We start from the raw sequence: 11986 nt of genomic DNA, 5'->3' as shown, positions 1-11986 counted from the left end.
AATGCATTTCTCCTGAGTGTTGAAGAAGTGCTGCCTCGTGGCTAGATACATTAGGAATAAATTAAGGAGGGCCCCATAAAAGAGGGGGGAAAACCTACAAACCACATTCAAGAAAATTAAAAAATAAAGAATCTCCTTCCATGAGACCTTTACACTGAACCTTTTAGGACATATTCATTTCTACTCTATGTGCTATTTTCTGGAGTATACCATAGCTTAAATAATAATGCAAAAATGGATTCACTAATGATTCCTATATTTTATGTGCACACCTAGGCCTCTGTCATCATCGGGTTGAATCCCAATCTTCTATAGCTGAAAAATAACATTTCCATATTTATTTCTTTAACGCCTTCATCTTAAGAGCTGGCGTTCTACAGAGAGGATATTATACTAGGACTACTCGACTCTAAGGTGGTATTTCCTTGTGGAGGCAACCACATTTCCTCCTTTGTTATTAAACTGGGGAGGCAGTCTTAGATGGATAAAACAAGAAGGAATTGGATGCTAAAACAATTTTCCCTGTACTCCCCAGCCATCAGTACTTAGGTTGACAGGTTAGCTACCATTTTGCTTGCCATGTAAAGGTACAGTGTGGGATTAGGTTCATCTTCACTTCAAAAATCTGAAGACGTTTCCCAGTTGAATTTAGAGTACATTAAGCAACCATTAAATGCCCTTTTATCATGTTTCAGATCATAGGAGGCTCATTGCCCTCAAATTTGTGTGAAAAGTCAGTTGCCTCAGGAGGTTCTAGGAGTTCAAAAGCTGTCAGTGCAAGTGTTCCCAACCCAAGGCCTGGGATGGCAGCTGTGACTTGGTTCCCATGTCACCAGGCCCTACAAAACAGGAGATCAGCTCCGCCTGCCACAAAGCCTAAAGAGCATGAGATTACATTGATAGATTTGAGCTTGGAAAGTGTAAACACATAAAAATATGCATTTTTTTTCTTTGAGCATGATATAGTCTTTTAATTGGTTAATATATGATTTTTTTCTTCTAGTGTCATCCACTTAAATAATTTTTCCATGTTATAAAGTAATACTTGTTTATTGAAGGAAACGTATTTACTGAAGAAAATCCATGTTTTTTCAGGAAAAATACAGACAAGGAAAAAACACAAATGTTAAATCACCCCAAGTCCCATCTTTGTTATCTTTTTACCTATATCTAGATAAAATGTTATCTATAGAGATTGAGATTGACATACATACACTATTGATACTATGTATAAAAGAGGTAACTAATGAGTTATAAAGATATATACTTTGAACCTCATGATAATAAATACCAGTTCTTGTAAATCTTGAAAAAAGAAATCATTCTTTGAAAAACAATCAAAACAGAAAAAGATGTGTATCTAGATATATCTATAAATATAGATATGTATACATACATACATATATACATTCTAGAGCTATATGCATTTCTATATTTACATTTATATCTACATCTACCCCATACATCTGTCTATTGATCTGTTGATCTATATCAGCATCTATATCTATATACACTTACTTGAGATCATACAGTACCCACTGTTTGATAACTTTTTAAAACTTAACATATATCATGAGCATTTTTCCATGTCATTTTCTTCTACTACAGTATAGTCTACTAAATCATTTTAATGGTTTATTCCATGTGCCATACTTTTACCAGTCCCCTATTGTTTATTAAGATACATTCACAGAAGTAGAATTATGAGCCAAAATTGTAAGGCTTCTTCTATTCAACAACACTGTCTTCCAGATGGTCTGTTCCTATTTCTACTTCCACCTGCAGGGTTTGAGAGGGCCTGCTTCCCTGCCTCATTACCAAACGTTACTTTAAAGTCTTATAGGGTATTCTTTATCTGAACAGCTCAAAGTTTCATGCAGACATCCACTTAACAATTTATTCTCTACTAGGCAGGGGAGTGAAAAGGGTTGTTATACTTGGTTTAGTGAAAAACATTCAATATTTGGCTGAAGTAGGAAACTAAGATTAGGTCAAGCAAAGACCAAGAACAGACTCCTGGTCAGCTGAGTTCTCAGTTATATTTCTTTTTTTTAGCAATATTGCCAGAATTTCATTTAACTATATATTCAGAGAACTGTTATTTTAGTTGAGTGGCATGGTTCTTTTTTTAATAGTAATAAATTTTTTTCAGAGTTTCAAAATGAATTCTAATATGTGAGAGTTTAATTCAGGGCAACTTCAGGACAAAATAGGTTTTAAAGAGATCTGTAAAAGGGAGATCAGCTCTGTGCTTTGTCACCACCTAGAGGGGTGGGATAGGGAGTGTGGGAGGGAGGAGCAAGAGGGAGGGTATATGGGGATACATATGTATACATATAGCTGATTTGCTTTGTGATACAGCAGAAACTAACACACCATTGTAAAGCAATTATACTCCAATAAAGTTGTAAAAAAAATAATAAAATATGTTTAGAATTCCTAAAAAACAAAAGAGACTTGTAAAAAGAAACTAAAATAAATTCCTGGATTTCAAAATATCCTTTAAATAGAATTGGTGAGTAAAGTATAAATTTTAAAAATAGATTAAATTTTCTGACAACACTCATTGACTTAAGAAAATCATACTGGTTGGAAAATACATTTTGCTAAACACAAAATATTTGAAAAAGAAGTTTTTGCAAAGTCTACAATATGTCAGAATTTATCAACCCTAGTTTTTGTTGCATTTTCAAATATTAACATATGGTGTTTAAGAGCATCTTCACAAACTAAGAGGAACTAGCTCCAAGGGGCTGCTATATAAAACGTGTAATACCAATGCTGCATACTTAAGGATAGATGTACTCTAGGAGTTACTGTAAAATAGGATAATCTGCGTTGGATTCACGTAGAATATCAACAAAAACACATGAAAATGCAATTTGGGAAGAAAGTACTTAATGATAGAGGTAGGCACGGTCTGGGTAGAGGTAGGTGTCCCAAGACTCTACTGCCCCTATGTAGCATCTGCCATTTTTGCATATGCACCTACCTCTATTCACTTTGTCTTCTTTCACACTCATCTCTGACTTCCTTCTTTTATTTCCCCTTTTCTATATATTTAAATCTTTTCATTTTCTTTTATCTTCTTTTATTTTAGGTTATCAAGGTTTCCATAGCCTTGTCCAGTGAAGGAAAAAGAGGGAATCTGCTTCTAATTGTGATTCTTTATATATTGACTCCCTTTATCTCCAATGGAACATCCCTGCGTGTTTCTCCAATATAAAACAGGTAAACATATAATGGAATGGAACCTTAGTACCGTTTAACCTGCGACATCATCCTTCGGCTGTAGGCGGTAAAAAGAGAATACTGTCTTGGAATTGGTGGTATTAAATGGACTGGGTCAGGGGTCTGAAAGCCCTGGGTTCAAATCCAAATCTACTCACCAGCTCTTTGCTATTGGACTGACCTAAAAACTCACAGTGTCTTAGTGAGGATTAAATGAGATATAATAGCTCCAGCATTTAGCACAAGCTTGGCCTACAGAAAAACATTTTTTAGGAGGTGAGATAAACAATCATTTGGGACTCTATTAAGTATGCTGGCTCCACTAGGTGTTACTGGGGGTTACTTGGCCCTCTTAAGTGTTCAATACCATTCCACTAACTGCAGAAAATCCAGTGTTTTCGCAACAAATAACCATGAATTCCTGAGGAGCTTAAGGTCATGGTCACCTATGGCTCCATCTCCTGCCAAATTATTTGTTAAGGGACTGTCTCACCATGCCATGAATGTGTCCATGTTTTGTGCCACTTTGACCCTGACATGTCACCCAGTGATTTTATTTTGCATACATACACAAAAAGTACTCAAAAAAGATATTTATTTGTATGTAGAAAACTTGACTGAAGTTTCAGGTAGAGGAATTTATTTTACAGACATGTTAACTTACAAATTAAATGTTGATTATTCTTGGTTTTGAAAGTACCTTGGCCATTTTTTAGAAGTGGGCTCTAGTTTCTATAAAGTGATGATAAATAGCAATACCTAAGTCATAGGATTGTTGTGAGGGTTGAATAATGTAAACCATGAAAAACACTTAGAACAATGCCTGGCATGAAGTGGTTAGCCATTCCTTGTACTCTTACTATCATTATTGCTCTTATTGTTATCTGCCCTGCCACTGTGTAGCCTGGTGCTCCTCTCCCTTCTTTATCTCTTCTCTTTCTTCTGCCACCCACATTTCTGTTTGTTTTCTTGGCGGCTGCTGACCTTTAGCTCTGGCATTCATCCAAGGTGTTTATGAAAACATTTCCTAAACTGAGATAGTTTCCTTTCTAAGGAGAATTCTGCTGCTAGCTGTTAAGATAAAACGTGTTGGCAGCTTTTTCCCCTACTGCTTATATATTTTAAGCATATAAATTTATTTAGGAAGGCAGGTTCCAGATGTGTCTTATACTGAGATCAGATTAATCCCTGTTTCTTTAAACAATTTATACCTACTAACTACCCAGTTGATTTATTGACCTAATAGTGTTTCTCATCTTTGTACAAGGGTGTATAGTCTTTGATGGCGAGATTGTGTCTGACACATTTTGATTTGACCCAGAGACTTTCATGTAGTGGATGTAATAAATAATAACTGATCGACTCCTTTCTCCACCATCGTGGTATGTGCGGTTGACTCCTTTCCTTGTCATGTCTTCTACAAGACTTTCAGGATCAGGTGATTTCTGGCAAAGAAACAAAAGCAGAGTCGTTTCATTCCCCAAAGCCTTCAAATGAAAATTCACAATACAGTCAGATACAGCTCCAGGAGGAGACACTGGTGAGGAACCAGGCTGTGTCTATAAGGAATTGCACATCCGAGGCTCACATTTATGCTGTATAAAGGTCACTAGCATTTTACCCTATCAAGCTGAAAAATTGCCAATACCGGCCCAGTTGGACATATTTTATTGGGAAAATTTTTTTTTCTTTATGCTTCTGCACTAATAGGTTGGTTCAGCAATAAATATGTGAGACCTTTTGTTTTAAAAACGATAGCTGATTGAATGAATAGATGGAACAATATTGAGTATATTCAATTCCAAGGAAGAAAAGTATTTTTTTAATTTATTTTTTTAAATTTATTTTTGGGTGCACTGGGTCTCCATTGTGGCATGCGGGCTTCTCATTGAGGTGACTTCTCGTTGCGGTGCGTGGGCTTCAGTAGTTGTGGCACACGAGCTCAGTAGTTGTGGCTCACAGGCTCACTAGTTGTGGCCCACGGGCCCAGTTGCTCCACGGCATGTGGGATATTCCCGGCAGGGCTCAAACCCGTGTCCCCTGCATTGGCAGGAGGATTCTTAACCACTGAGCCACCAGGGAAGCCCAAGAAAAGTATTTTTAAAAAGAGCCAGAAATTTTTTTTGTTTCCTTTTTCTTTTTTTTTTTTCTCTAGTTGTGGCGAGCGGGTGCTCCTCTTCTTTGCAGTGTGCAGGCTTATTGCTGTGGCTTCTCTTGCTGTGGAGCACGGGCTCTAGGAGCTTGGGCTTCAGTAGTTGTGGCATGCGAGCTCAGTAGTTTTGGCTCACGGGCTCTAGAGCTCAGGCTCTGTAGTTGTGGCACACGGGCTTCATTGCTCTGCGGCATGTGGGATCTTCCCAGACCAGGGCTTGAACCCGTTCTGTGCATTGGCAGGCGGATTCTTAACCACTGTGCCACCAGGAAAGCCCCCAGCAATTTTTTTTAAGGTAGCATGGAGAGTTTTAATTTAATCCTTCTCTCACAGAAGGAGCGGAAGAGGTGAAGATGATTATGCAGGGAGACCACCAGCCTACCGCAGCTGAGCCCACCGGCAGAGGGCATTCTGTGAATGCCTCACTGCACCTCAGCTCCCAGCAGTATAGGTGCTAAAGAGACCTGTGTGGGAACAAGTGGTCTACAAGGTTTGCATTGTGTGTGCACATGTCTGGTTGTGTGAATCTGTGTGGATGGGTGTATCTGTATGTGATGTGCAGCAGCAGGGGGCCGGAGGGGTGTTGAGGAGGCAGGGTGGTGCTCTTTTCATTCTTGTGTCCAGCTGAGCCATTTTTGGACAGCTTTGGATGCCTTTGGCATTTTAAAAATCTTGTAAGTACCCTACCAACCTCGGGCCTAACACAGTTTAGGATGTTTTTTTATGAAAGAGGACATTTACATAATTCTTAGAACTCAAAGATTAATCTTTATCATCTGCAAAAACCTGGGATTTGACACCTATTCTGCTTTTCCTGATGTTGCCTGAGATATTGCTGTATTTCACCTTCCTTGAAAGGAAGGAGGAAAATGAATGATATTTATTAACTTAATAAACTGTAATCTCTTAGTATTTATTGAAGACCAACATCTCTAGGATGCAAGGGCAGCCCCTCCCCCTGCCACCTACACCCTACCTGGGCAGAGCTCATCAGCTCAGTTATTTACACTAGAGCTGAAAAAGTCTGTTCCATTTAGAACTGGCTGGAAAAAAAGTAGAATGAGGGGCGAGTTATTAGTGTAGTGTTTAGTAAGGTAGAGTGAACAACAGCACTGATGAGGAGGAAAGTCAAGGAGAGAACATGGAAGAAGGGAAGAAGGGAGGAAAGGAGACAAGGAGGAAAACAAGGAAGAAGGAAGGGAAAGAGGTATGTTGTGGAGGGATTCTAGGGCATGCTATGAATTTATTTATTTACTTTGGTTGAGGTATAATTGACATATAACATTATATTAGTTTCAGGTGTACAACATAATAATTTGATATTTGTAATATATTACAAAATGGTCACCACAATGTCTAGTTAACATCTGTCACCATAGTCAAGATTTTTTTTCTTGTGATGAGAACTTTCTTTTAGCAGCTTTCAAATATGCAACACAGTATCATTAACTATAGTACCATGCTGTACACTACAGCCCCATGATTTACTCATTTTGTAACTGAAAGTTTGTACCTTTTGCCAGACACTTTCTAATTATGGCATTGCTTCACTGGATTCTGAGGGCCAGGGAGCCAGCTGTTATGTCTGATCTATTCATCACTGTAAACTCAGGACCTAGAACAGTGCCTAGAATCGAGCAGATACTTCATAAATAATTGTCGAATGAACAAACTCATTATTTTCCTAAAGACAAATCACTTTCTCTTTGTTTCCCATATTTAAAATAAACAGTTATTTTCATCCAGCATGCTAACTTGTGACTAAAAGGTCCACAACAAGGGCTGAGCTGACCTAACTTTTCAGGAATCCCAAACCAGGGAGGGTAGCTGAGACCAGCCTGGGCTCCACCTAGAGGGGACACAGATCACAGACCCATTTACCCTTTCCAGTCCAGGAGAAACAAACAGCAGAAAGCCTTAGAGTGAGAATTTCCAATTAGCTGTGCAAATCCCTCCACACACCCTTTGTAGAAATCATGAAGGCAGCCTCCTTAGCCACAAAGGGTACCACTGGGTGAGCTGACTCATCCAAAGCCAGAAATCGCCTCATTGACAAGCATTGGAACTGTTATTACATGGAAAAAAATCTGTTGTTAGTTCCCTAAGCTTCTATAGAGATAATAAGCTCTTACACAGATAAGGATGAGCAACTTTTTTTTTTTTTTTTTTAGGATGAGCAATTATTAATTACCTATTTCCTTTGATGAGAAAATACAAGTAATGAGTTCAGAATGGGGAAGGTGGGGGAAATGTCCAGGTTATATGTAGGAAGAGCAAGTACCATTAAAAGGGAGATGCTTGAATAGGTAATGTGCCCACCTGACAAAGGCGGGGGGGAATTTTTAGGATGGGGAGAGATGCTTTCACAGATAATACTAATACTACTAATAATAGTAACAACAGCTAACACTGATCAGGCCAGGCACTGTTCTAATTGTTTACACATATTATCTCATTTAATCCTCACAGCAACCTCGTGAGGTCCAGTACTGTTATCATTCCACTTGACAGAGGTGGAACTGAGGCTGAGAAGGGTTAAGACACTTGCTCAAGATTACACAGAGAGTTGGTGGCCTCCTCTAATGATGGATGGGGGAAATAGCCAATTTGGTAATCTCCAACTCCAGAAAAATTAAAATGAAGGGCTAAAATCTTAGGGGCTTCTGCTTCTATTCCAGAAGTAAGTTGGCAAGCATAAACCTGGGAGCACGACTCTTAGCAGTTGCCAACTTTGTAACTTGTGATGTTGGCTATCTTTGTCATTCCTCTCATTCCCTGTCAAAATTCATTTTACAATTTTAAGTGAAATGAACTGCAGTGCTTATACCTGGGAGCAGTAAGGAAAATTGAGCGTGGGACCAAGAGACAGGTCAGGGATGGTGGTTGGGTCCCTGGAGTCTGTTGGAAAAAGGAAACCACAGTCATAGGCACGTAAAGAGTCCTTGGAGATGAGCAGATAATTCCAGGATATGCAGACTATGTAAATCATGGAAGCAGACTCAGGCATCATTGAGAGAGGTTGTGGAATATTCTTTTCTGAAGGTGTTTAGATTTGGGGCTTGGTTTCTATATCTGTTTTTATATTATCACTAAAAAGGAGACATGGTCTCCTGTGTCCTGGCCACAGCATCTGAAATGTTCTCTGTCCCCCACCCGTGCCAACAAATCAGACCTAGGAAGCTGCTTCCCCTAGACTCACTTCTGAAGCATTGCTAAGGGTGCTTGAAGAGCTGTGGAAACAAGTAATTTTTTTATTAAAAATTTGAAAAATGATGGGAATATAACATAAACACCACTTATCCCATCTTTTTTTATCATCATGGCATAAAGTAAGTGGCTAAATTCCTCCTCCCTCTGCTTACACACACATTTAATTCTGCTCTCCAGGGGAAAGTATACCTTGCTTATCCTTTCCAACTTGTTTCTTCAGAGACATGGATGTTTTTTTGTAGACATTATCTTATTTTACCCTAAAACTGCCTTTTGATGTCAAATGAGAAGGAACTATTATGCCCACTTTACAGATCAGGATACTGAGGGTCAGAGAAGTTCAGTGACTTACAAGGTCAAAATATTAGTGTGAGATGGAACTAGGACTCAAACCAATTGTGCCTTGCTAGTCTTCATTTTTAGTGAGATGGTCATAATGAATAACTTCTCAGTGTTGCTGTTCCTTCCTATAACCATCAGTAAAGACTCTTCACAGTCACTCATTCATTAATTCGTGCAACAAATATTTTTGAGTGCCTTCTAGTTGCCTGTTTTAGGCGCTAGAACAAATGGTCAAATCACTATCTGCATTGAGCTTACATTCTAGGGAAAAAAGATACATAATAAAATAAATACATATATTATAGAGTACATTACAAGGTGCTGAGTTAGGGAGAAAAATAAAGCAGTGGAAGAGGAGGGATGAAGAGGGACACAGGATTGGGCATTTGCCTTTTTAAATAGGGTCATCAGGGAAGTCTTCATTAAGAAGTTAACATTTGAGCAAAAATTTGAAAGAGGTACAGTACTGAGTCGTATGGACATCTGGAGAAAGAGTACTCCGGACAGAGGAATCAGCAAGGGCAAAATCCATGAGTTAGGAGCATTTCCACTCCCAGTATGTTCAAGAGCCAGCAAAGGAATGTCCGTGGTGGAGTGGAGTGAAGGAGGGGAAGAACAGTAGGAGATGAAGTCATAGAGGAAAGGGGAAGGTAGATTCAGCCGGGTCTTGTGGACCTTGTAAAGACTTCGATGTTTGCTTTAAGTGAAAATGAAGGCCACTGGAGGAGTAATGTAATCTGACATATTTATAAAGGATCACTTTCACTGATGTGTTGTGATTAGACTGTAAGAGACTGCAAATGGAAGCAGGAGCACTGGTCATGAGGCTATTGTGATATCAGACTTGTTCCACTGTTTTAACAGTTGAGGTGATGAGATATGGTCAGGTTCTTCATATATTTGGAAGGTGGAGCCAAAAAGTAGAATGATCCCCCAGGATTTTGGCTTGAGCAACTGGAAGGATGGAGCTCTCATTAACAGAGATTGGAAAGACTGAAAGTAGGCCAGGTTTTAAACTTTTTATTCTTTCCTTTTCTTTCTTTATTTTTTTTTTTTTTTTTGGCATGGTGGTGGTAAAAGATCAGGAGCACAGTTTGGGGCATGCTAAATTTGAGGTGTTCATTAGATATCAAAGTGGAAATGTTGAGGAGGAAGTTGAGTACATTTCAGGGTCAAAGTCTGAGCTAAGAGATATAAATCTGGGAGTCATCAGTTTCAAGATAGAACATAAAAGTTGTGAGATTGGATGAAATCGCCAAGGGAGTGAATACAGAGGAAAGAAGAGGATCAAGGACTGAGCCCTGAGGCCCTCCAACATTAAGGAAATGAAGGAGATGAGGATTTCAAGGATCATTTTTTAAGTAGAAAATACACCAGGACTCTCCTAAGTGTCCAAATAGTCTGTCAACCCACCACCACCATGCCCTGCACCATCATCACTTCCATGACCACGTAACTGTTATATGATGTCGATTATGTGAACTGGATCTGCCATAGCAGTGCTATGCAGAGCAAGTCTACATCTCACCTCTTTGCATATCCAGGAGCGTGGTAAATTTGCTGGGTGGAGAAATTCCTTAACTGTCATTCACATAATGAGGGATGCCTCTTATTGTACTACTATCATGTGTTGGTCCAGAAGGGGCTTTGCTCTGGATTAACATGCCTCAAATAAAGAAGCTAATAGAAAAAGAATCTATTCTCAATTAGATTACAAATTCTAATCATCAACTATGGGACCAGCATACTACAAGGTATAGTGGGGCACACAAGAGTTACGATATGGCCCTCAACCTTGAGGCATCACAAGTTGTAACATGCCTCTATAACAAGGGGTATTCTGATTAAGCGATATAGTGGTGAGTAAGTGTAGTCACTGCAGCCTGCCAAGATTGGGGAAGAGGTCATAAAGGTCATGCTTATCCAACAGCCTGCCTGGAGCAGAGAGTATATATTGAGAAACAGCTGTGTGTTGGCTTGGATGGAGGAGTGAGATAAGGTCTATGTAAGGGACATGAAGAGGCCAGGATCAAGGGGTAGCCTTGGGGTGGTGGTGGTTGGTGATGGGAGTGCGGCCTGAGTTGGGGGAGAATGTCAAGCGTCTGGCTATCCTAGGCTATATTCCAAAAGTAAGTTTTGACAAAAACTTCCAAGGTTAAGCCTCAGCTCCAGCTCTCTTCTTATGCCACTCTGAAGAAGCATGAGTTTGGGGAAGGCTGGACAGCAGGATTCTGGGAAGCTTCTCATGCTGGACATGGAGGCTGAGCAGGCCCACTGACCTCCTGGGTCCTCCCTAAAGCTCAGTGTGAGGGGCACAGAGGGTGATGTCCAAGGACTGCTTTATTTCATCCCTTCACCCCCACTTGTGTTAGATTTAACCTCACTAGGAAAATGTGTCCTTAAATTTTAAAAAACATGATTTTTTATATCAAAACATTTTTGAAGGATAAAAGGTTGCTATACTAGGGCTTCCCTGGTGGCTCAGTGGTTGAGTCCGCCTGCCTATACAGGGGACGCAGGTTCGTGCCCCGGTCCGGGAAGATCCCACATGCTGTGGAGCGGCTGGGCCAGTGAGCCATGGCCCCTGAGCCTGCGCGTCCGGAGCCTGTGCTCCGCAACGGGAAAGGCCATGGCAGTGAGAGGCCTGCGTACTGCAAAAAAAAAAAAAGTTACTATACTAGACAAAATGACACATATTCTTATGTTTACTTATTTATTTTTATTTACTCACTCTCACAACCTACATTTATTGAACATCTACTATGCAAGATACCGTGCTGAGCACACACGATGGATGGAGCACAATTCCCTGCCTTCTCTGGAGGTCCCTGACTTAGGCTCACATCATGTTATGTTATGGTTGGAATACTTTCTGGTAGAAAAAAGCTCATTTGCATATGTGCCCCATCACATCCACTCTTCATAACCTGAAACAGGGGTTCAGTTTAATTCACCTACTCCCTGCACCTGTGTGCCTCAAAGGAAAAAGTAATGACCAAACATTCTGTTGAATAAAGCCAAACTGTTCTTTTTGATGCAGTCAGTCACAGG

This window comes from Kogia breviceps, chromosome 2 (assembly GCF_026419965.1).
Source record: "Kogia breviceps isolate mKogBre1 chromosome 2, mKogBre1 haplotype 1, whole genome shotgun sequence".
NCBI lineage: Eukaryota > Metazoa > Chordata > Mammalia > Artiodactyla > Physeteridae > Kogia > Kogia breviceps.
This window is presented reverse-complemented; position numbering follows the sequence as displayed.